The sequence below is a fragment of the Chlorocebus sabaeus genome, chromosome 23, assembly GCF_047675955.1.
Source record: "Chlorocebus sabaeus isolate Y175 chromosome 23, mChlSab1.0.hap1, whole genome shotgun sequence".
NCBI classification, from domain to species: domain Eukaryota; kingdom Metazoa; phylum Chordata; class Mammalia; order Primates; family Cercopithecidae; genus Chlorocebus; species Chlorocebus sabaeus.
In genome coordinates, this window is record NC_132926.1 from 26,826,742 (window position 1) to 26,847,034 (window position 20,293).

At 42.1% G+C, this 20,293-nt stretch overlaps 1 pseudogene; it reads right to left on the reverse strand.

Annotated features, from left to right (window-relative positions):
• Positions 1 to 11,099: 11,099 nt before the first annotated feature.
• Positions 11,100 to 12,609, reverse strand: LOC103244849 (CST complex subunit STN1 pseudogene; annotated as a pseudogene).
• Between the last annotated feature and the right edge of the window lie 7,684 nt (positions 12,610 to 20,293).

Below are 20,293 nucleotides of genomic sequence, written 5' to 3' on the forward strand. Positions count from 1 at the left end.
GCTAATGTGATCTTTTGGGGGTGTTAAAGAACTTTGTTTTGTCATATTACCAGAATTGTTTTCCTGGTTCCTTCTTATTTGATTAGACTATGTCAGAGGGAAGATCTGGGGCTCAAGGGCTGCTGTTCAGATTCTTATGTCCCATGGGGTACTCCCTTGACGTGATGCTCTCCCCCCTCCCCTAGGGATAGGGCTTCCTGAAAGCTGAACTGCAGTGGTTGTTATTTCTCTTCTGGATCTAGCCACCCAGCAGAGCTACCAGGCTCCAGGCCGGTAATGGGGAGTGTCTGCAAAGAATCCTGTGATGTGATCCATCTTCAGATCTCTCAGCCATAGATACCAGCACCTACTCCGGTGGAGGCAGCAGAGGAGTGAAGTGGACTCTGCAAGGGTCCTTGGTCATATTTTTGTTATGTGCACTGGTTTTGTGTTGGTTGGCCTCCAGCCAGGAGGTGGTGCTTTCAAGAGTGCATCCATTGCCGTTGTATAGGGAGAATTCAAGGTTGCCCTAGGGTCAGGCCGTGGGCAGAGCGGTAGAGCTGCCAAAGGACTATGTCATTTGTCTTATGCTACCAGGGTGGGTAAAGAAAGACCATCAGATGAGGGCAGGGTTAGGCATCTCTGAGCTCAGATTCTCCTTGAGCGGGGCTTGCTGTGGCTGCTGTGGGGGATGGGGCTGTGGTTTTCAGGCCAATGGAGTTATGTTCCCAGGAGGATTATGGCTGCCTCTGCTGTATCACACAGGTCACCAGGGAAGTGGGGGAAAGCTGGCAGCCATAGGCCTCACCCAGCTCCCACACAGCTATCAGCTCCAAAGGCTGGTCTCACTTCCACCATGCCCCTGCAATAGCACTGAGTTTATTTCCAGGCAGCTGGTGGGCAGAGCTGAGAATTTGGCCCAGGCTACAAGCCTCCCAGCTGAGAAAGCAAGCCAACTTACAGTTCCTCTATTGTCCCATGGAGTCTGCAATTGCAATCTACTTCCTTCAAAGGGTCTGTGATTCTCTTGGCTTTCCTGGTATGTTCCTATGGTAGTTCTTGGAGCAAAAGTTCACTGTGTGGGCCTCCACATGCTCCTCTGTTCATCCAAGTGGGAGCTACAAGTTAGTCCTGCCTCCTATCTGCCGTTTTCAGACCTTATCCTGCAGTGGTGTTTCTGCATAGAAAATGCTTTGCTAGTGCATTTAGCTAAAAAAATGAATAAAAGTCCTCCTAAGATACTGTTTTTCTGATAAAGCATTTGTGCTTGGGCTTGGAAGTCTAATTACCTAGTAGTAAAATAAAATGAATGTAGTACATTTCATCTGGTAAATTCTCTAATAAGTAGGGGGTGGAGAATAAAGATGAAAACTGAGTGGGATTCAACTGTAGCAATTTTCTGAAATGATGAGCTGCTCCAGAAAACATCAAGCTTGATCACAGGGTCTGTAAATTGGAAAACAGAGGTGATGAGTTAAGAAACTAGTGAAATGAAGGGACAGCCATTAACGAGAAGCCAGATGAGGACAACTATACCAGGAAGCATGAAGGAATGTCCTCCTCTGTCTTACCAAGGATTCAGTAGCATGGTGCGTAGGTGTGCTTTTTCCTCTTCTTATTCTGCAGAATCCAGTCATTTTTATTTGTTTCTTCCTTCATTCATTCAACTAACACATGGTTCTTTAGTGCCTTCCTAGCATTTTTCTAGGCATTAAAGACACATCGACAGACAAATCATCCAACTTCCTGGCTATTGTGGAGAGAACAATTAAATAAGCTGGGAGCATGTGTTAACAAAGTCTAACCTGGCCTCTAAGGTCAGAGAAAGATTTTCTTTTCTTTCCTTTGTTTCTGTTTTGAGACAGGATCTTACTCTGTTGCCCAAGCTACAGAGCAGTGGCATGATCACAGCTCTCTGCAGCCTCAACCTCCCCTGGGCTCAGATGATTCTCCTACCTCAGCCTCCCTTGTAGCTAGGACTAATTTCCACAGGAGCAAGAACAACATGGATTAGAAAGGGAAGAACAGGGTGTAAAATGCTATTTGTTCAACAGAAGTGAATCCAAATGTTCACATCCTCAAATAGTGGGCACACTGGCAGGAGTAGGAAGTCTTAAGAACGAACATGGGAGATTCACCATGATGAGTTAGGTATTTAATTATTTTTATTGTATTTATTTTACTCTATTTTATTTTATTTATTTTATTTTATTTTATTTTATTTTATTTTATTTTATTTAGAGGGATTCTTGCTTTGTTACCCAGTTTGGAGTGCAATCCAGTGATACAATCCCGGCTTACTGCAACCTCCACCTCCCAGGTTCAAGTTATGCTCCTGCCTAAGTCTCCTGAGTAGCTGGGTCTACAGGCATGCACCACTGCACCTGGCTAATTTTTTTGTATTTTTAGTAAAGATGGGGTTACACCATGTTGACTAGGCTGGTCTCAAATTCCTGACCTCAGGTGATCCACTCACCTCAGCCTCCCAAAGTGCTAGGATTACAGGCATAAGGCACTGTGCCCAGCCTATTTATTTATTTATTTATTTTTGAGACAGGATATCACTCTCACCCAGGCTAGAGTGCAGTGGTACAATCTTGGCTCACTGCAGCCTTGACCTTCTGGGTTCAAGCGATCTTCTCACCTCAGCCGCCTGAAACAGACACCACCACACCAGCTGTTTTTTGTTTTTGTTTTTGGGGGGTGTTTGTTTGTTTGTTTTGCAACAGAGCCTTGCTCTGTCACCCAGGCTGGAGTGCAGTGATGTGATCTCAGCTCACTGCAACCTCCACCTCCCAGGTTCAAGAGATTCTCCTGCCTTCGCCTCCTGAGTAGCTGGGATTATGGGCATGGGCCACCACACCTGGCTAATTTTTGTATTTTTTGTAGAGACAGGGTTTCACCATGTTGTCCAGGCTGGCCTTGAACTCCTGGGCTCAAGGAATCCTCCTGCCTCAGCCTCCCAAAGTGCTGGAATTACAGGCATGAGCCACCGCACCTAGTTAGGATTTTCTTCAGAGGAGTAATTAAGGTGTAGAGAAGAAGGTTCCAGGTAGAGGAAACAGCACAATCAAAGACTTTAAGGCATGAAAGGGCTTGGTACATTTAGAGATCGGAAAGATGCCCAGGGCATCTAGATAAATACAGGGTGGGGTTGAGACTTGAATATGAGGCAGAAAACATGCAGAAAGAATTCCTGGAGCCCCTTGAGAACCACAGGCTGGGTTCATTATCCTGAGCCCAATGGGAGCTTCACAAGGGCTTTAAACAGGAGTACAAAGTGGTATGATGAGATTTGTGTTTAGAAATATGACCTTGGAGGGCAGTTCCAAGATGGCCGAATAGGAACAGCTCCAGGTTACAGCTCCCAGTGTGAGTAACACAGAAGATGGGTGATTTCTGCACTTCCAACTGAGGTATCAGGTTCATCTCATTGGGGCGTGTCAGACAGTGGGTGCAGGACAGTGGGTGCAGCCCACTGAGCAAGAGCCAAAGCAGGGTGAGGCATCACCTCACCCAGGAAGCACAAGGGGTAAGGGAATTCCCTTTCCTAGCCAAGGGAAACCGTGACACACAGCACCTGGAAAATCGGGTCACTCCCACCCTAATACTGGACTTTTCCAAGGGTCTTAGCAAATGGCACACCAGGAGATTATATACCACGCCTGGCTAAGAGGGTCTTATGCCCACGGAGCCTCCCTCATTGCTAGCACAGCAGTCTGAGATCTAACTGCAAGGTGGCAGCAAGGCTGGGGGAGGGGTGCCCGCCATTGCTGAGGCTTGAGTAGATAAAGCGGCCAGGAAGCTCGACCTGGGTGGAGCCCACCACAGCTCAAGAAGGCCTGCCTGCCTCTGTAGACTCCACCTCTGGGGACAGGGCATAGCCAAACAAAGGGCAGCAGAAACCTCTGCAGATTTAAGTGTCCCTGTCTGACAGCTTTGGAGAGAGTAATGGTTCTCCCAGCATAGAGTTTGAGATCTGAGAACGGACAAACTGCCTCCTCAAGTGGGTCCCTGACCCCTGAGTAGCCTAACTGGTAGGTACCCCTGAGTAGGGGCAGACTGACACCTCAAGCAGCCAGGTATCCCTCTCAGACAAAGCTTCCAGAGGAACAATCAGGCAGCAACATTTGCTGTTCAGCAATATTCACTCTTCTGCAGCCTCCGCTGCTGATACCCAGGCAAACAGGGTCTGGAGTGGACCTCTGGCAAACTCCAACAGACCTGCAGCTGAGGGTCCTGACTGTTAGAAGGAAAGCTAACAAACATCCACACCAAACATCCACACCAAAACCCCATCTGTACATCACCATCATCAAAGACCAAAGGTAAATAAAACCACAAATATTGGGAAAAAAATATAGCAGAAAAGCTGAAAATTCTAAAAATCAGAGCACCTCTCCCCCTCCAAAGGAATGCAGCTCCTCACCAGTGATAGAACAAAGCTGGACAGAGAATGATTTTGATGAGTTGAGAGAAGGCTTCAGATGATCAAACTTCTCTGAGCTAAAGGAGGAAGTTCGAACCCATGGCAAAGAAGCTAAAAACCTTGAAAAAAGATTAGACAAATGGCTAACTAGAATAACCAAAGTAGAGAAGTCCTTAAATGACCTGATAGAGCTGAAAACCATGGCACAAGAACTACGTGACAAATGCACAAGCTTCAGTAACTGATTCGATCAACTGGAAGAAAGGGTATCAGTGATTGAAGATCAAATGAATAAAACGAAGTGAGAAGAGAAGTTTAGAGAAAAAAGAGTAAAAAGAAATGAAGAAAGCCTCCAGGAAATATGGGACTATGTGAAAAGACCAAATCTATATCTGATTGGTGTACCTGAAAGAAACGGGGAGAATGGAACCAAGCTGGAAAACACTCTGCAGGATATCATCCAGGAGAACTTCCTGAACCTAGGAAGGCAGGCCAACATTCAAATTCAGGAAATACAGAGAATGCCACCAAGATACTCCTCGAGAAGAGCAACTCCAAGACATAATTGTCAGATACACCAAAGTTGAAATGAAGGAAAAAATGTTAAGGGCAGACAGAGAGAAAGGTCGGGTTATTCACAAAGGGAAGCCCACCAGACTAACAGCTGATCTCTCGGCAGAAACTCTACAAGCCAGAAGAGAGCGAGGGCCAATATTCAACATTCTTAAAGAAAAGAATTTTAAACCCAGAATTTCATATCCAGACAAACTAAGTTTCATAAGTAAAGGAGAAATAAAATCCTTTACAGACAAGCAAATGCTGAGAGATTTTGTCACCACCAGGCCTGCCCTACAAGAGCTCCTGAAGGAAGCACTAAACATGGAAAGGAAAAACCAGTACCAGCCACTGCAAAAACATGCCAAAATGTAAAGACCATCAATGCTAGGAAGAAACTGCATCAACTAACGAGCAAAATAACCAGCTAACATCATAATTACAGGATCAAATTCACACATAACAATATTAACCTTGAATGTAAATGGGCTAAATGGTCCAATTAAAAGACCCAGACTGGCAAATTGGATAAAGAGTCAAGACCCATCAGTATGCTGTATTCAGGAGACCCATCTCATGTGCAGAGACACATATAGGCTCAAAATAAAGGACTGGAGGAAGATCTACCAAGCAAATGGAAAACAAAAAAGGCAGGGGTTGCAATCCTAGTCTCTGATAAAACAGACTTTAAACCAACAAAGAACAAAGGAGACAAAGAAGGCCATTACATAATGGTAAAGGGATCAATTCAACAAGAAGAGCTAACTATCCTAAATATATATGCACTCAATACAGGAGCATCCAGATTCATAAAGCAAGTCCTTAGAGACTTACAAAGAGACTCAGACTCCCACACAATAATCATGGGAGACTTCAACACCCCACTGTCAACATTAGACAGATCAACAAGACAGAAAGTTAGCAAGGATATTTAGGAATTGAACTCAGCTCTGCACCAAGCAGACCTAATAGACATCTACAGAACTCTCCACCCCAAAGCAACAGAATATACATTCTTCTCAGCACCACATCACACTTATTCCAAAATTAACCACATAGTTGGAAGTAAAGCACTCCTCAGCAAATGTAAAAGAACAGAAATTATAACAAACTGTCTCTCAGACCACAGTGCAATCAAACTAGAACTCAGGATTAAGAAACTCATTCAAAACCACTCAACTATGTGGAAACTGAACAACCTGCTCCTGAATGACTACTGGGTACATAATGAAATGGAGGCAGAAATAAAGATGTTCTTTGAAACAAATGACAACAAAGATACAACATACCAGAATCTCTGGAACACATTTAAAGCAGTGTGTAGAGGGAAATTTATAGCACTAAATGCCCAAAAAAGAAAGCAGGAAAGATCTAAAACTGACACCCTAACATCACAATTAAAAGAACTAGAGAAGCAAGAGCAAACACATTCAAAAACTAGCAGAAGGCAAGAAATAACTAAGATCAGAGCAGAACTGAAGGAGATAGAGACACAAAAAAACCTTCAAAAAATCAATGAATCCAGAAGCTGGTTTTTTGAAAAGATCAACAAAATTGATAGACTGCTAGCAAGACTAATAAAGAAGAAAAAAGAGAAGAATCAAATAGATGCAATAAAAAATGATAAATGAGATATCACCACCGACCCCACAGAAATACAAACTATCATCAGAGAATACTATAAATGCCTCTATGCAAAGAAACTAGAAAACCTAGAAGAAATGGGTAAATTCCTGGACACATACACTCTCCCAAGACTAAACCAAGAAGAAGTTGAATCCCTGAATAGACCAATAGCAGGCTCTGAAATTGAGGCAATAATTAATAGCCTACCAACCAAAAAAAGTCCAGGACCAGATGGATTCACAGCCAAATTCTATCAGAGGTACAAGGAGGAGCTGGTACCATTCCTTCTGAATAGAAAAAGAGGGAATCCTCCCTAACTCATTTTATTAGGCCAACATCATCCTGATAGCAAAACCTGGCAGAGACACAACAAAAAAAGGGAATTTTAGACCAATATCCCTGATGAACATCAATGCAAAAATCCTCAATAAAATACTGGTAAACCAAATCCAGCAACACATGAAAAAGCTTATCCACCATGATCAAGTGGGCTTCTTCCCTGGGATGCAAGGCTGGTTCAACATACACAAATCAATAAACATAATCCAGCATATAAACAGAACTAAAGACAAAAACCACATGATCAACTCAATAGATGCAGAAAAGGCCTTTGAAAAATTCAGCAGTCCTTCATGCTAAAAACTCTCAATAAATTCTGTATTGATGGAACGTATCTCAAAACGATAAGAGCTATTTATGACAAACCCACAGCCAATATCATAGTGAATGGACAAAAACTGGAAGCATTCCCTTTGAAAACTGGCACGAGACAGGGATGCCCTCTCTCACCTTTCCTATTCAACATAGTGTTAGAAGTTCTGGTCAGGGAAATCAGGCAGGAGAAAGAAATAAAGGGTATTCAATTAGGAAAAGAGGAAGTCAGATTGTCCCTGTTTGCAGATGACATTATTGTATATTGAGAAAACTTCATCGTCTCAGCCCAAAATCTCCTTTAGCTGATAAGCAACTTCAGCAAAGTCTCAGGATACAAAATCAATGTGCAAAACTCACAAGCATTCTTATACACCAATAACAGACAAACAGAGAGCCAAATCATGAGTGAACTCCCATTCACAATTGCTTCAAAGAGAATAAAATACCTAGGAATCCAACTTACAAGGGATGTGAAGGACCTCTTCAAGGAGAACTACAAACCACTGCTCAATGAAATAAAAGAGGACACAAGCAAATGGAAGAACATTCCATGCTCATGGATAAGAAGAATCAATATCATGAAAATGGCCATATTGTCCAAGGTAATTTATAGATGCAATGCCATCCCCATTAAGCTACCAATGACTTTCTTCACAGAATTGGAAAAAACTGCTTTAAAGTTCATATGGAACCAAAAAAGAGCCCACATTGCGAAGACAATCCTAAGTCAAAAGAACAAAACTGGAGGCATCACGCTACCTGACTTCAAACTGTACTACAAGGCTACAGTAACCAAAACAGCATGGTACTGGTATAGACCAATGGAACAGAACAGAGCCTTCAGAAATAATACCACACATCTACAGCCATCTGATCTTTGATCTTTGACAAACCTGAGAAAAACAAGAAATGGGGAAAGGATTCCCTATTTAATAAATGGTGCTGGGAAAACTAGCTAGTCATATGTAGAAAGCTGAAACTGGATCGCTTCCTTACACCTTATACAAAAATTAATTCAAGATGGATTAGAGACTTAAATGTTAGACCTAAAACCATAAAAACCCTAGAAGAAAACCTAGGCAATACCATTCAGGACATAGGCATGGGCAAGGACTGCATGTCTAAAACACCAAAAGCAATGACAACAAAAGCCAAAATCGACAAATGGGACCTAATTAAACTAAAGAGCTTCTGCACAGCAAAAGAAATCACCATCAGAGTGAACAGGCAACCTACAGAATGGGAGAAGATTTTTGCAATCTACTCATCTGACAAAGGGCTAATATCCAGAACCTACAAAGAACTCAAACAAATTTACAAGAAAAAAACAAACAACACCATCAAAAAGTGGGCAAAGGATATGAACAGACACTTCTCAAAAGAAGACATTTCTGCAGCTAACAGACACATGAAAAAATGCTCATCATCACTGGCCATTAGAGAAATGCAAATCAAAACCACAATGAGATACCATCTCACACCAGTTAGAATGGCGATCATTAAAAAGTCAGGAAACAACAGGTGCTGGAGAGGATGTGGAGAAATAGGAACACTTTTACACTGTTGGTGGGACTGTAAACTAGTTCAACCATTGTGGAAGACAGTGTGGCGATTCCTCAAGGATCTAGAACTAGAAATACCATTTGACCCAGCCATCCCATTACTGGGTATATACCCAAAGGATTATAAATCATGCTGCTATAAAGACACATGCACATATATGTTTATTGCAGCACTATTCACAATAGCAAAGACTTGGAACCAACCCAAATGTCCATCAATGACAGACTGTATTAAGAAAATGTGGCACATATACACCATGAAATACTATGCAGCCATAAAAAAGAATGAGTTCATGTCCTTTGTAGGGACATGGATGCAGCTGGAAACCATCATTCTCAGCAAACTATCGCAAGAACAGAAAACCAAACACCGCATGTTCTCACTCATAGGTGGGAATTGAACAATGAGAAAACTTGGACACAGGAAGGGGAACATCACACACTGGGATCTGTCATGGGGTGGGGAGAGGGTGGAGGGATAGTATTAGGAGATATACCTAATGTAAATGATGAGTTAATGGGTGCAGCACACCAACATGGCACGTGTATACATATGTAACAAACCTGCACGTTGTGCACATGTACCCTAGAGCTTAAAGTATAATAATAAATAAATAAACAAATAAGACCTTGGCTTCTATGTGGATAATTGATTCAATCCTGGGAGTCCTATCAGGGGACCACTGATAATCTGAGTTAAGGTGGTAGTAGTAAAGACAGAGAGAAAGGGATTGAGGATCAATAGGCAAGACTTTGAAATGATGGGATGTGAGCCATGAGGGGGTAAAAGAAGAGGAAGACGACCTCCAGGTCCTAGATTGTTCAATTGAATGAATGGTAAGCAATTGCCTGACCTCCTGCCTTGCCTGATAACTGGCACCACTGTACCCTGCTTGGCCTTATCCTGGACTAGCAGAGCAGTTTGTGATTGCAAAGACACCCAAACACTTCTACCTATAAATCAGTTGTTAGCCAAGGAAATTAAGTCATTATCTGCAATATATGAGAAAACAAAGAGGGAGTACATGCACACACCCACGCACACACACTTATACACAAAGATGAAGACACAGAGACAGGCAGACCAACCCACGAATGGGCAAACCTACTTAGAGGGCTAGAGAATTTATGTAGGGTGGGAAACCTGATCCAAGGTTGTCAAACTAGGGAATTTTATTGCCTATAATTTTCTGTTTCTTTTTATCTCTTTTTTTTTTTTTTTTTTTTGCTTTGATGGCTTTTTTCTTTCCTGGAGGTTTATCATCCTGGATCATTTCATATATTCTTTCTCTCCCCTGTTCTCCAAAATGAACTTTCTCTTCTGTCAAAACTCGCCTGCTCCGTGTTGCTTTGTGTTCTGCTTCTTCAGTGTCAGGTCAGCCTTGTATAGCTAATCTCATACAGGATTTCAGTATTGAGTGATTTAACTGATGATCCCTCAAAGACTTTTTTTTTTTTTTTTTTTTTTTTTTTTTTTTTTTTTTTTTTTTTTGAGATACAGTCTTGCTCTGTTGCCCAGGCTGGAGTGCAATGGCGCAATCTCGGCTCACTGCAACCTCCACCCCCAGGGTTCTAGCGATTCTCCTACCTCAGTCTGCTGAGTAGCTGGGATTACAGGTGCCCACCACCACACCTGGCTTTTTTTTTTTTTTTTTTTTTTTTTTTTTTTTTTTTTGGTGTTTTTAGTAGAGAGAGGGTTTCACCATGTTGGACAGGCTGGTCTTGAACTCCTGACCTCAGGTGATCCACCTGCCTCAGCCTCCCAAAGTGCTAAGATTACAGGTGAGAGCCACTGCGCCCAGTCAAATATTTTTTTTTTCATTCTAAACAAATCTTTAAATGTTAAAGAGTGAATAATGGATGCCTATCAAGCTTCACCTCAGAGAGGAAATGATATTGGTAGATGTTTTCCTGTTAGGTAAAGTTGATTAGGAGAGCTTTCCCATAAAAAGAAAGAAAGGAAAAGTTATTTATTTCCACCAACCACAAAATCAATAATACATTCTTCTTATAGAAAACTTAGTACATAGGCTGGATGTTGTGGCACACACCTGTAGAGACTCCATAGGCTGAGTCAGGAGGATGGCTTGAGCCCAGGAGTTTTGGTGGTGGTGGTGGTGGTGTTTTGCCATATTTTATAGTTTAGAAGGAGGTAACTGCTTCTAGGCATATAAGCTCCACATGATGTTTAAAATCAGAGCCTGAGGTTGAATCCTACCTTGTCTTTCTCCTCCTTGGCTGGTAGGCATGTGTTCAGGTCTCTGCTCAGAAGGCCAGGAGGAGAAGGCCACTGCTCAGGAATAGTGGTGCTCCATTGTGTTGATGAGGTCACTCTGGTCCTCCAGGAGCTCCAGAACTTGCTGCAGCATAGCCCTACCTAGGACTGGGCAGATGATCAGGGTGAGTGCAGGCCAAGATGTGCAGGAAGTGGCAGCCCTTCTTCCAGTGATTTGGTTTCTGGCAGTCGTCCTGAATTATCCAGTGGATTTTCCTATGCAGGTCTTTGTCTGTTCTGGTTACACAGCATAGGTTATGAAAACCACCATCTTTCTGGAAAACAGGTCCTTTTTCCTGCAGCTGTTGCATAACATTTTAAAATATGCTATAAATTGCCTTGAAAGTGATATCCTTCTTAAAATTCCCTTGGTCAGAGCAGGTGCTGTCAGTAAGAGGCTGGTTAGCAAGGGACAGCAAAGCCTCCACCATTTCCAACTCCTGTTGGTCAAAGGTCTGCACTCTGTTCTCCATGGGGAATTCTTTGGCTTTTTCGTTCAGCAAATACATGAGACTAGTGAGGGCCAGGGCACCTGGATTGCTTAGTGCTTCTTTCTCTAAGTCTGGGCTATGGAAAGGCTTGGTCTAAACTTTCCTGTAGATTAACGGGCAGCTCAAATGCCCTTGCAATTTGAATGTTCCACACTGGATCGTCCACTTTATAATAAGCAGTGGCATAAATTTCTCATTCTTCTCTGCATGTGCGGACATAGCCTCTGATTCAGAACATGTCCCCAGTTTCAATTTTTGTTCTCTGCTCAGTGGTATCTTGCAGCTTCTTGAGTATTGAGGTAAAGCTCAGTTCTCTTGCTGCATTTGGAGCAATGGATAAAAACTTGATATTGCTCAGTATTTTCTAGCAGATGCAGTTTATAACTCCAGTGCTGATAGAGTTTGGATACTTGTCCCTGCCCAAATATCATGTTGAATTGCAATCCCCAATGCAGGTGGGGTCTGGTAGAAGGTGTTTGGATTATGGGCACAGATAACTCATGGCTTGGTGCTGTCTTCATGATAGTGAGTTCTTGCAAGATCTGGTCATTTAAAAGTGTGACCCTTCCCCAGTCACTCTCTCTCCCTTGCTCCTACTTTCATCCTGTGATATGCCTGCTCCCCATTCACCTTCCACCAATTGTAAGCTTCCTGAGGGTTCCGTAGAAGCCGAGCAGATGCCAGCACCATGCTTCCTATAAAGCCTGCAGAATCATGAGCCAATTAAACCTCTTTTCTTTATAAATTACCCAGCCTCAGTTATTTATTTATAGCAATTCTAGAACAGCCTAATACAAGTGCTATCATCTACTCTACAACTGTAGAAAACCTCTTTTTTTCTCACTCCAGTGGCAGTTCCCAAGATATACCTGTTTTATTGGTTCCTGTTGCACAAAGATACACCTGTCACCTGTCAGGACTCCTCAAGTCCAGGATATAGACTTAATGTAGAGCTTAGAAAAAGGCTAGGAACACAGTATTCAAACCCCACACAAGGGAAAGGGTCTCCTCTTCACTCTGGGTAAATTCAGTATGCATCAAGAGGCTGGGCTGTGGCTTCCAGCAAATCCTGAAAGGTTCTGCATCACTGTGTCAAGGATCCTGAAACTGCTTTAAATGGTTGGGGTCCCAGGAGGAATGGGCAACTTCCTGGCCATGCATGTGTGGAAGCACAATGGGTGGATATGCCTGGGCAACATAGTGAGACCCTTTCTCAAAAAGAATATTAAAATTTTAAAAATACAAATTGAAAAAAACTTTCTATACTTTAAAATAATCTGATATAATTTTTCTATATTTACTTCCTTTTCTGTTTCTCAGAATAATATTCGTAGGTTGAAATAATATGGTTGTGCTCACGTGATAACTGCAATTTTGAGTCTCTCTATTTTCCCTTGGTATTTTAAATAAGATTTCCCATTTCCCATTTCCCACAGGCTCTTGAAGAATATATTTAATATATTTATAGTATTATGTAGAAAGTCCTGTTGGGCTTAATTTAGTTTAAATTTCCACAACTTAATTTAGTTTAAATTTCCACAACTGTTAGACAATTATTTTTATAGTTATTTCCAATTTTCCTTGATAAATAACACAGCAGTGAAAATCTTTAAAGAATAGGTTTTAACTTAATTTTTGCTAATACTGTCTGCTCAAAACAAAATCAATATTATCTGAGTTCCTGTTCTGAGATTTTCTCCAAGTCTTTACAAAGTCCTGTACAACAAACATTCTTCTTTACTTTTTCTTCCTGGGGAAATGTTCCTTATCCTTCATGACAAAGCTGAAATGCTATCATTTGTGACACTTTCCTGAGTCATCTAAGAGTTCCTAATAACTGCCTTCTGTGGGTTCACACAGAACTTTGGCTACAAATCACAGCATCGCATTGAGGTGACCTGGCTCAAAACTTACTTCCTTGGAGGGCCCCATGATGTCCCTGCCAAAGCTAGATCAGTGCCTTTGTTAAATGTTCTAGTGGTGGCTCTAGAATTATCCTTCACAGCATATATTACAATTACAGTTAAATGACGAAATGGGTAATTGTTTCTTCATACCTGCCTCCTTCATTGGAATGTAAGCAGACTGTTCAATATTCTCATGCTCTGCCCTCAGAGCATTACAACTAGTTGGTGCTCAGGAAATGTCTATTCACTAAATGAATGAAAGGATGGATAAATGATGTTCCAAAAACATTTTAAACAAAAAGCATCTAGAGAGGAATAAAATATAAAGAAACAATTCTCTTTACTCAAAGAAATGTTTCCATTTGCTCATAATCTACCCCAGCTTTATAGTCAACATACATTGTGGGATTATTATAAGCCAAGTGCTGTGTTAACCTTTGTTACTTGCTCTATTTCATTTAAAGATAATATTGGTCTTAGGAGACACATACCACTAAGCCTTCCTCTTTATTTTGAGATGAAGAACTGGAGGCTCAGAGAGACTACATAATTGCCTATGGTCACACAAATAGTAAGGAGTGGAAGTAGAATTCGTATGATTTGAATTTAAGTTCTCAGCCATTGCCTTTCATCTATTTGGGCTGCTATAACAAATATCATAAACCACGTGGCTTATAAACAACAGAAATGTGTTTCTCACAGTTCTGGAGGTTGGATGTCTGAAATCATGGTGCCAGCATGGTCAGATTCTAGTGAGGAATATCTTCCAGGTTGCAGATGACTGCTTTCTTGTATCTTCACATGCTGGAAAGGAGCTCTCTGGGGTCCCTTTTATAAGTGAACTAATCCCATTAATGAGGGCTCCACCTTGACAACCTAATTACCTTCCAAAGGCTCCACATTCTAGTATCATCACATTGGGAGTTAGGATTTCAATATATGAATTTTAGAAAGACACAAGCATTCAGTTCACTGCAGCCACTATGTGACGTCTTCTGGAATGTTCTGTCCTAACACTGAACCAGAATGTCTTTCTGGATAACCTCTCACTCAATGCAATTGGGTCTCTACAGCCATGGAGAACAGACTGGGTATTTTTCACCATAGCTGTCCTCAGTACACAAAGACTCATCCTCTGCCCAAATAATCCCCCTCCAGGCTTAATCATTCCCAATTCCTCCAGCCATTCCACTTGGGGCTAGAACATATTCTGAACTTTGTTTGGTGCTTTTATTTTCACTTGAGTAATTTACCTTTCCCTTTGAGAATTAGTCAATTCCTACATCTGAAAGAGGAAAGGGTGAACAGCAGGAAAAAGAATTAAAAAAAAAAAAAAAAAACCCAACAACAAATGTGTTGTGATCTCTTCTTCGCTGAAGAGAGGTGGCACAGCATAATGACCGAGCCCATTAACTCTGGAGACAGACTGCTTAGGTTCAAATCCTGGCTCTACCACCTACCGGCCACATGAGCTTGAACAATTACATAAGTTCTAAATCAGCTCGATTGAATTCCTGGATTACTGAGTGCACCATGGCTAACAGAGATTGAGTACCACTCTCCTGGCCATCTTCTTGCAGCCAAGAAAGGCTGCTACCTCCTGACACCCTAGAGATATTTGTTGAGCACTTCCTAGGCTCCTGCTGTTATAAGCATTTTGCCTACAGGAACTCACTTTGTCCGCAGAGCAGCCCTATGAAGTGGATCCTCTTATTACCCCCGCTGCACAGATGTAAAAAAGGGCCCTGGGAAATTGTCATGTCCAGGCTCCCACAGCTGGTAAGTGGAGGAGCAGGTAGTCTAGCTGCAGAGGCTGTGCTCCTAACCACTCTGTCCTGCTGCCTCAACTTTATAAACCCATCTTAAGGGACCTTCACAATCTGCACGCTTGAACAACTCACCTCATATTCTTCCACTCTGAGCGATTTGACTCCTCTGACAAACTCTTATCTCCCGGACAGTCTTTGCCGTCCTTGCCTGCCCTCCCTTACAAGGGTTATTAAAATCGGAGCATGGCTCGTGGTGATTGATGGCCCAGAGGCTGATCATTCACTACCTCTCCTGGCTCACGGTAAATATTTACTTTTTGTTACAGAGGAACAATGAGGTTTCATACAGGAGATGGATGTCGAGTGTATATATGATATTATGCTTGTCTGACTCCTTTGAATACCCAACTCTCATTTCCCTGGCTTATTCCGGGAGGGGAGGAGGTGTCACAAGGTGAGCTGTTTGACTTTTCAGAGGGGGCTCGGGAGATTTGCAAGCTGGATGGATTTCTTTTTTTCTTACTGAAGGGCTGGAAACATAATCTCTCTCAATAATTTAAGATCTAGCCAGGAGCCATCAGTAACACAAGTATCAACAGTTGCATTATTTACCTAATATTGTTCCTTAAACTGACTCACATTTTAAACACAGATACATAATTTAGCCTTGCCCTAAGCAATAATGTCCCTCAAATCATGGATGTGATATGCTAATTTCACTAATGCATGTTGCAATGTGTATGAAACTGTTGAAATACAAAATGCTTTTTCTTGTCCTTGTGAATGTGTCTCATTAGGACTAGGCGATGGGTGACTTGTGTGCCGCTCTCAGCCCTGACCCCTCCTCGCTATGTAATTCTTTACAGGTCGCAGCTCTTTTTTGTGCCTCCATCTTGCCCTCTACAAAATGAGGCAGGCTCTTAGCACTCCATCTTTCTACTCTTTGTTTTCTCTTTCCAGCTCTAGGTAATGTTTATAACAGGAAAAAAAAAAAAGAGTTCATATAGGCAGACAGGTTAATCAAAAAAATTTTCTCACTTACAGAAAGGCAGTTTCCAATCTTTACCTTGGAAGTAGGTTGGTAGTTCTTGTCATTCATCTATTATTGCTACTCAGAGAAATACATGAGGAGCGATGAAGTAACTGAAAGGTTCTGTAATGTAGTTAGAATAGAGCCTAAGTTGAGAGGTGGATGGAGGGGGAGACAGAGCAGGAGTGGGCAAGCTATTGAATTGCAAATCCTGCTTTCTAAGGACCAAACTTTTAGCTGATGTGTCTCCTAGTTTTCACCTCCTGTCTTGTTCTCTTCCTCTTTTTCAGCTCTTCTCCACCCTTTCTCTCTCTCTCTTCTGTCTTTGGACCTCCTTTCCCTTCCTCTCTCCTTTCCTTTCCTTTGTTTCACCACTAGTTTTCTATTACGTGTGGCAACATGAAAACATGGGTTTCTGTTTCTACAGACTCAGACAATAAGCCACGTTTCTGAGAAAAAAATGCCTTCAACAAAGAAAATAAATGTATATATAAAACATATATATATGGCTCAAGAGAACTTTGGCAAGAGGAAGGTTGTTTTTGACCCTGGGCACTCCAGTCTCCTTCCCCCTGCCCGTCCTCTGCCTTCCCTCTGGTCCTCACAGCATGGGCTCTGGGGCACCGGGGACAAAGTTTACCTGTTCTCTCTCCTGCTGCTATGTCACAGCTGAAAGGACCTTTGATATCATCTCAGCTAAGCCTCTTATTTTACATGTGGGGCAGTGGAGGTTAAGAGAGGAGAAGGACCTGCCTCTGCATACCATAGTTTAGTTTGGAGGCAGGGATGGGGCTAGAATCTCGATCTTGAGACTCCTGCACCAGGTTCTTGCTACTCTATGGCATTTGCCAAGTGATTCCTGCCATCCTGGATCACTCTGTCCTGACAGATTCTTGTTAGAACCACGTTTTCGTACACTCTAATAACAACTGGTGATTCTCCTTCCAAGCACTCTTGCTCTTGTATTTAGTTAATTCCTTCTCTACAGATTGTGGCTCATGCCTGCCTTCCCTTTTATTTTAAGTGCCATGAGGGCAGGGACAAATTTTTTTAATCCCAGTTCCCATAGTAATAATAACAGTAAACACTTAGTTATTGTATTAGTTAGGCACCTATCTTGGGCCAGGCTCCGAACACTCCATGTGTTTAACTTATTAACAACCCCATAAGGCAGGTGCTCTGGTTATCATCTTCATTTTACAAATAGAAAACTAAGATGTAAAGAGGTTAATTTGCCAGATTTCTCACACTGCTAAGTGGCAGAATGGGGGTTCGAACTCCCGCAGCCTCATTCCAGAGGACCTTCCTCTCCTCCACATGGTGCTGCCTGTCACACAGCAGATACTCAATAAATACATATTGATTCAATGCTTTATTTTGACTGTGATTTTCAGGGAATACCTTACCTTCCAATGTGAGTAAAGACCTGATGTTTTGAAACTCTCAGGGAGCAGGAAGAAAGTAAATTTATTTTGGAATTGGGGTTCTTAAACTTGAGTGTGCTTGTGATTTTTTAGGGTGCTTGTTAGTGTAGACTCCTTGGCCCTGTCCGGGACCTTTCCTTACACAAATCTCTGCTAGTGGGGCCTGAGAATTTGAATTGTTAACTGCCATCCAGGTGATGCCAGTGCAGGTGGCCTGGAGAAGACAGTTTGGCAAACACTGCTTTAAAAGTTCTTCATTAAATATGTCAACCTGAGCAGTGGTACGCCTCTCAGTGGAGATCTGAAGCTGGTGCAACAACATCTATCTTTTCTGCTTCCCTTGCCTAGGGAGTGGGTTTTGGCTTATTAAGTAACAGTTCATGGGACTTCTAGTGGGCTGGGGGCAAAACCAACAGGGGAAGCAGCATCTGTTAAATGACTGCTACGGAACCAGGAGCTACTTTGAGTTAGAGGGCATCATTAGCCCTCCTTTTGATGCCAGACACTCAGCAGCCATGGGTGGCTTCTCCTCTCAGGAGCACTTCAGTATGGGGTCTGGTGGTGAGAGGGCTCGCTGGTGCTTTGAGATCCATAAAGTGATTTCATTTGACCTAGGAGAATAGATGTCAGTGGGATAAGACAGGATGATGGTGACCTGCTCTTTCACATTTGGACACTATGGTTTTCAATGCACTGCCTTAAAACACAGAACTCTTCTCCTGGCTAAGGAGAGGGTCATGCCCAAGAAGGGATAAAACCATTGGAATAGGTGGCCACTTGTTACGTGTTCACATGAGGGATCCTGTTGCTTTACTTCTACAGATTTTCTCTGCTCTCTATGGATACTGTTGACAGAAAACTCACAACTGCTCTCCTGTTTCTCCTAACAGTTTCCTCATCCCCTTACCCACCCATCCATGCATCCTTCCACTTGGCCATCAGACACTTGCTGAGCACCTGCTTTGTCGTAGGCACTGTGTGAGGCACTGGGGACTTAGTGTCCAGGACAAAGTGCTGCTCCCATGGAGTTTCCACTGCAGTGCAGACTTAGAGTTCTTCCTGTTTCCTGTTATCCTGATGCCCAGTCTCTTCCCTGTAACTGCCAAATACTTCATTGTCTCATTGTTTTCTTACCTAAGATAAACAAGCAGGTATCCTACTCTCTAGCTCAGATGTGTGTGTGTGTGTGTAATATATGGGTACGTATACATACATGTATATAAACACATATGTACATATAAATACACGTATGCATATACGCACCTACATATACATATATCTTTAGCAAGCAAAGGTTGACTCTCAAAGGTCAGGGTCATCATTTTATTATTACCTCAACCAATATTTTTGGATGCCTACTATGTGCTAGTCACTGTGTGAGTGAAGCCAGAATCTGTTTTGAGGCTCAAGGAATCCCTTCCCAGTCCTTCAGAGGGGGACCACATCCCTGCTTTTCAGGGCAGAAAGAAAGAGAAGGAACTTTCAGCAGCTGTTTGTTTCTCTTTATTCACGTCATTTATTAGAAAGAATCATGTGACAAGAAAAGGTCCCATTGTGTTCACAACTAAAAAACACAGATTATTAACCCTGCTGGAAAATCATATTCTATGTATATGCAATTAACCTGTTTCCTGTTCAGAGGGTCCTAAAACCCAACAAGAAAAACCCCAGATATCATCTTGATACAGACGTGGATGCTTTTACCCCAACCTCCAAAGTCCCCAGCTATAAAACACTGCATTTTGTGAAATTTATTGGCAACAAATTAGCTTAGATTTATTGCAGATTATTGATTTCAGCATTCAAAGGTTAATGAGGTTTGTGTCTTCATTCAGCACTTCTGCTCTGGGGAGAATAATGAGATAGCCGGAAGACACAAACCATTCAATTAAAACAAACAGATGACGATAACGTGCATCTTGGCTGTATTCTGATACTTTTTTCCTCCCCCTTCTCTTTCTTTTTCTTTCTCAACATAGTCTAATTTCTCAATTGATTTTTATCTTCACATGTGAGTAGATGACTCAGGTGATCCCAGGCAGCATTGTTACAAATTATAGGTAATTCCCTTGTGGACCTTATGTAGGGAAATGGAGTTCACCTACACAGTCTATCAGGGGTTCTTTCTTCTGATACACCTACAGACATCTCTGCGGCTCCATGGTAGAAACGCAAACTGATTAATGCTCAGTTAGAAACCCTAGACCAACAGAAAGATGCAGCTGCACTGTGATAAGTGGGAGGCTGGAGGAGATGGAAGAGGTATTGCATTTCCAGAGAGTGGCTAGCAACAGACTTTTCGCTGGGCTTAAGTAACTTCAAACAATTGTTTCTCTTTGACCACTACAGATTTTCCAGGTTCATCATCTATTTGTGAACAGTTTTGCTTCTATTTTCATTATGTGTGCTAACACAGACTTTTTACAGATCACAGACTTTACCAAGTTTATTCATTAATTCTAGATAAAATGATAAAGTATCCGGAGAGCTTGGGCTCTGTGTTCTTCAAGGTCTTTGTGAAGAATGCCACAGCCTGGATTCGCAGAGAATAGTTTCTGTCCTCTCTGTATCTGGCTCAAAGCCTTATTAAAA